Source organism: Triturus cristatus, chromosome 4_1 (assembly GCF_964204655.1).
Source record: "Triturus cristatus chromosome 4_1, aTriCri1.1, whole genome shotgun sequence".
Classification (NCBI taxonomy): Eukaryota; Metazoa; Chordata; class Amphibia; order Caudata; family Salamandridae; genus Triturus; species Triturus cristatus.
This window is the reverse complement of record NC_140585.1, coordinates 124,113,999-124,119,998: the sequence shown is the minus strand read 5'-3', so window position 1 is coordinate 124,119,998 and position 6,000 is coordinate 124,113,999. Positions and strand designations below refer to the sequence as shown.

General features: G+C 39.0%; 5 non-coding genes across 5 annotated transcripts; all 5 read right to left on the bottom strand.

Annotated features, from left to right (window-relative positions):
• Positions 1-689: 689 nt before the first annotated feature.
• Positions 690-762, bottom strand: TRNAK-CUU (transfer RNA lysine (anticodon CUU)). The gene has a single exon. It is a non-coding gene; the product is annotated as a tRNA-Lys (tRNA).
• A 771-nt stretch (positions 763-1,533) lies between these two features.
• Positions 1,534-1,606, bottom strand: TRNAK-CUU (transfer RNA lysine (anticodon CUU)). The gene has a single exon. It is a non-coding gene; the product is annotated as a tRNA-Lys (tRNA).
• A 353-nt stretch (positions 1,607-1,959) lies between these two features.
• On the bottom strand, positions 1,960-2,032 carry TRNAA-AGC (transfer RNA alanine (anticodon AGC)). The gene has a single exon. It is a non-coding gene; the product is annotated as a tRNA-Ala (tRNA).
• Positions 2,033-4,494: 2,462 nt separating this feature from the next.
• On the bottom strand, positions 4,495-4,567 carry TRNAA-AGC (transfer RNA alanine (anticodon AGC)). The gene has a single exon. It is a non-coding gene; the product is annotated as a tRNA-Ala (tRNA).
• Positions 4,568-5,339: 772 nt separating this feature from the next.
• TRNAA-AGC (transfer RNA alanine (anticodon AGC)) lies at positions 5,340-5,412 on the bottom strand. The gene has a single exon. It is a non-coding gene; the product is annotated as a tRNA-Ala (tRNA).
• Between the last annotated feature and the right edge of the window lie 588 nt (positions 5,413-6,000).

Below are 6,000 nucleotides of genomic sequence, written 5' to 3'. Positions count from 1 at the left end.
AGGAACCTCACTTTTATACATCCTTCAGAGGAAAGAATGTCAAGTAAAATAAGACGAAATGAAAATGGAAGGTGTGAAATTTTCATTTTGAGATTGCATAAGAAATCAAATTCCTCTCACGTGCTATAGAATACCTAAACACTTTTGATTAAACCACTTTAGTTGTTATAATGACACCAAATTTGAAAGCCATCTGTGACTTTTCTGTTCTTACTCTGCAACAACCATGGCAATTACAAGTTAAAAAGTAATATGTATGCAAATTTTAGAATGGAGAATGCGGGCATCGATCCCGCTACCGCTCGCATGCTAAGCGAGCGCTCTAGCATTTGAGCTAATTCCCTTGTGTGCTCACTCAGCATCACATTTCAAAAGTAACGTTACTGCTGTCCACACTTTATTTTAAGTCTAATGGCCCATAACATGAGTGTTCAGTTCACTCCTAACTGATGCCTTAACTACACCTAGGGGATGTTTTACACTTCAGGTTGGCATGTTTAGTACTTGAATAGGAGTGATATCACTGTATGTTAACCTAGACTCAGGCCCTACCTAATCTTGGAGATACATTTCTCATGAATGAGTAACCAAGGGAGATACAATTTTTAGGAGTTAGTGCATGTCTAATGCAAGATTAATCACCATATTATGAGAGCCAATGCAATCATCCAGCAAAAAATACTCGTTTTCGCCCAACGTGGGGCTCGAACCCACGACCCTGAGATTAAGAGTCTCATGCTCTACCGACTGAGCTAGCCGGGCTCCCACTTAAATATGGGATGCAGACTCATCATTTTTTATTAAGGAAAACTGTTTCTGGATATTCCTCTGCTCTTGTTTTGCAAGGAACTTCACTTTTATACATCCTTCAGAGGAAAGAATGTCAAGTAAAATAAGACGAAATGAAAATGGAAGGTGTGAAATTTTCATTTTGAGATTGCATAAGAAATCAAATTCCTCTCACGTGCTATAGAATACCTAAACACTTTTGATTAAACCACTTTAGTTGTTATAATGACACCAAATTTGAAAGCCATCTGTGACTTTTCTGTTCTTACTCTGCAACAACCATGGCAATTACAAGTTAAAAAGTAAAATGTATGCAAATTTTAGAATGGAGAATGCGGGCATCGATCCCGCTACCTCTCGCATGCTAAGCGAGCACTCTACCATTTGAGCTAATTCCCCTGTGTGCTCACTCAGCATCACATTTCAAAAGTAACGTTACTGCTGTCCACACTTTATTTTAAGTCTAATTGCCCATAACATGAGTGTTCAGTTCACTCCTAACTGATGCCTTAACTACACCTAGGGGATGTTTTACACTTCAGGTTGGCATGTTTAGTACTTGAATAGGAGTGATATCACTGTATGTTAACCTAGACTCAGGCCCCACCTAATCTTGGAGATACATTTCTCATGAATGAGTAACCAAGGGAGATACAATTTTTAGGAGTTATTGCATGTCTAATGCAAGATTAATCACCATATTATGAGAGCCAATGCAATCATCCAGCAAAAAATACTCGTTTTCGCCCAACGTGGGGCTCGAACCCACGACCCTGAGATTAAGAGTCTCATGCTCTACCGACTGAGCTAGCCGGGCTCCCACTTAAATATGGTATGCAGACTCATCATTTTTTATTAAGGAAAACTGTTTCTGGATATTCCTCTGCTCTTGTTTTGCAAGGAACTTCACTTTTATACATCCTTCAGAGGAAAGAATGTCAAGTAAAATAAGACGAAATGAAAATCGAAGGTGTGAAATTTTCATTTTGAGATTGCATAAGAAATCAAATTCCTCTCACGTGCTATAGAATACCTAAACACTTTTGATTAAACCACTTTAGTTGTTATAATGACACCAAATTTGAAAGCCATCTGTGACTTTTCTGTTCTTACTCTGCAACAACCATGGCAATTACAAGTTAAAAAGTAAAATGTATGCAAATTTTAGAATGGAGAATGCGGGCATCGATCCCGCTACCTCTCGCATGCTAAGCGAGCGCTCTACCATTTGAGCTAATTCCCCTGTGTGCTCACTCAGCATCACATTTCAAAAGTAACGTTACTGCTGTCCACACTTTATTTTAAGTCTAATTGCCCATAACATGAGTGTTCAGTTCACTCCTAACTGATGCCTTAACTACACCTAGGGGATGTTTTACACTTCAGGTTGGCATGTTTAGTACTTGAATAGGAGTGATATCACTGTATGTTAACCTAGACTCAGGCCCTACCTAATCTTGGAGATACATTTCTCATGAATGAGTAACCAAGGGAGATACAATTTTTAGGAGTTAGTGCATGTCTAATGCAAGATTAATCACCATATTATGAGAGCCAATGCAATCATCCAGCAAAAAATACTCGTTTTCACCCAACGTGGGGCTCGAACCCACGACCCTGAGATTAAGAGTCTCATAGCTCTACCGACTGAGCTAGCCGGGCTCCCACTTAAATATGGTATGCAGACTCATCATTTTTTATTAAGGAAAACTGTTTCTGGATATTCCTCTGCTCTTGTTTTGCAAGGAACTTCACTTTTATACATCCTTCAGAGGAAAGAATGTCAAGTAAAATAAGACGAAATGAAAATGGAAGGTGTGAAATTTTCATTTTGAGATTGCATAAGAAATCAAATTCCTCTCACGTGCTATAGAATACCTAAACACTTTTGATTAAACCACTTTAGTTGTTATAATGACACCAAACTTGAAAGCCATCTGTGACTTTTCTGTTCTTACTCTGCAACAACCATGGCAATTACAAGTTAAAAAGTAAAATATATGCAAATTTTAGAATGGAGAATGCGGGCATCGATCCCGCTACCTGTCGCATGCTAAGCGAGCGCTCTACCATTTGAGCTAATTCCCCTGTGTGCTCACTCAGCATCACATTTCAAAAGTAACGTTACTGCTGTCCACACTTTATTTTAAGTCTAATTGCCCATAACATGAGTGTTCAGTTCACTCCTAACTGATGCCTTAACTACACCTAGGGGATGTTTTACACTTCAGGTTGGCATGTTTAGTACTTGAATAGGAGTGATATCACTGTATGTTAACCTAGACTCAGGCCCCACCTAATCTTGGAGATACATTTCTCATGAATGAGTAACCAAGGGAGATACAATTTTTAGGAGTTAGTGCATGTCTAATGCAAGATTAATCACCATATTATGAGAGCCAATGCAATCATCCAGCAAAAAATACTCGTTTTCGCCCAACGTGGGGCTCGAACCCACGACCCTGAGATTAAGAGTCTCATAGCTCTACCGACTGAGCTAGCCGGGCTCCCACTTAAATATGGTATGCAGACTCATCATTTTTTATTAAGGAAAACCGTTTCTGGATATTCCTCTGCTCTTGTTTTGCAAGGAACTTCACTTTTATACATCCTTCAGAGGAAAGAATGTCAAGTAAAATAAGACGAAATGAAAATGGAAGGTGTGAAATTTTCATTTTGAGATTGCATAAGAAATCAAATTCCTCTCACGTGCTATAGAATACCTAAACACTTTTGATTAAACCACTTTAGTTGTTATAATGACACCAAATTTGAAAGCCATCTGTGACTTTTCTGTTCTTACTCTGCAACAACCATGGCAATTACAAGTTAAAAAGTAAAATGTATGCAAATTTTAGAATGGAGAATGCGGGCATCGATCCCGCTACCTGTCGCATGCTAAGCGAGCGCTCTACCATTTGAGCTAATTCCCCTGTGTGCTCACTCAGCATCACATTTCAAAAGTAACGTTACTGCTGTCCACACTTTATTTTAAGTCTAATTGCCCATAACATGAGTGTTCAGTTCACTCCTAACTGATGCCTTAACTACACCTAGGGGATGTTTTACACTTCAGGTTGGCATGTTTAGTACTTGAATAGGAGTGATATCACTGTATGTTAACCTAGACTCAGGCCCCACCTAATCTTGGAGATACATTTCTCATGAATGAGTAACCAAGGGAGATACAATTTTTAGGAGTTAGTGCATGTCTAATGCAAGATTAATCACCATATTATGAGAGCCAATGCAATCATCCAGCAAAAAATACTCGTTTTCGCCCAACGTGGGGCTCGAACCCACGACCCTGAGATTAAGAGTCTCATAGCTCTACCGACTGAGCTAGCCGGGCTCCCACTTAAATATGGTATGCAGACTCATCATTTTTTATTAAGGAAAACCGTTTCTGGATATTCCTCTGCTCTTGTTTTGCAAGGAACTTCACTTTTATACATCCTTCAGAGGAAAGAATGTCAAGTAAAATAAGACGAAATGAAAATGGAAGGTGTGAAATTTTCATTTTGAGATTGCATAAGAAATCAAATTCCTCTCACGTGCTATAGAATACCTAAACACTTTTGATTAAACCACTTTAGTTGTTATAATGACACCAAATTTGAAAGCCATCTGTGACTTTTCTGTTCTTACTCTGCAACAACCATGGCAATTACAAGTTAAAAAGTAAAATGTATGCAAATTTTAGAATGGAGAATGCGGGCATCGATCCCGCTACCTCTCGCATGCTAAGCGAGCGCTCTACCATTTGAGCTAATTCCCCTGTGTGCTCACTCAGCATCACATTTCAAAAGTAACGTTACTGCTGTCCACACTTTATTTTAAGTCTAATTGCCCATAACATGAGTGTTCAGTTCACTCCTAACTGATGCCTTAACTACACCTAGGGGATGTTTTACACTTCAGGTTGGCATGTTTAGTACTTGAATAGGAGTGATATCACTGTATGTTAACCTAGACTCAGGCCCCACCTAATCTTGGAGATACATTTCTCATGAATGAGTAACCAAGGGAGATACAATTTTTAGGAGTTAGTGCATGTCTAATGCAAGATTAATCACCATATTATGAGAGCCAATGCAATCATCCAGCAAAAAATACTCGTTTTCGCCCAACGTGGGGCTCGAACCCACGACCCTGAGATTAAGAGTCTCATAGCTCTACCGACTGAGCTAGCCGGGCTCCCACTTAAATATGGTATGCAGACTCATCATTTTTTATTAAGGAAAACCGTTTCTGGATATTCCTCTGCTCTTGTTTTGCAAGGAACTTCACTTTTATACATCCTTCAGAGGAAAGAATGTCAAGTAAAATAAGACGAAATGAAAATGGAAGGTGTGAAATTTTCATTTTGAGATTGCATAAGAAATCAAATTCCTCTCACGTGCTATAGAATACCTAAACACTTTTGATTAAACCACTTTAGTTGTTATAATGACACCAAATTTGAAAGCCATCTGTGACTTTTCTGTTCTTACTCTGCAACAACCATGGCAATTACAAGTTAAAAAGTAAAATGTATGCAAATTTTAGAATGGAGAATGCGGGCATCGATCCCGCTACCTCTCGCATGCTAAGCGAGCGCTCTACCATTTGAGCTAATTCCCCTGTGTGCTCACTCAGCATCACATTTCAAAAGTAACGTTACTGCTGTCCACACTTTATTTTAAGTCTAATTGCCCATAACATGAGTGTTCAGTTCACTCCTAACTGATGCCTTAACTACACCTAGGGGATGTTTTACACTTCAGGTTGGCATGTTTAGTACTTGAATAGGAGTGATATCACTGTATGTTAACCTAGACTCAGGCCCTACCTAATCTTGGAGATACATTTCTCATGAATGAGTAACCAAGGGAGATACAATTTTTAGGAGTTAGTGCATGTCTAATGCAAGATTAATCACCATATTATGAGAGCCAATGCAATCATCCAGCAAAAAATACTCGTTTTCGCCCAACGTGGGGCTCGAACCCACGACCCTGAGATTAAGAGTCTCATAGCTCTACCGACTGAGCTAGCCGGGCTCCCACTTAAATATGGTATGCAGACTCATCATTTTTTATTAAGGAAAACCGTTTCTGGATATTCCTCTGCTCTTGTTTTGCAAGGAACTTCACTTTTATACATCCTTCAGAGGAAAGAATGTCAAGTAAAATAAGACGAAATGAAAATGGAAGGTGTGAAATTTTCATT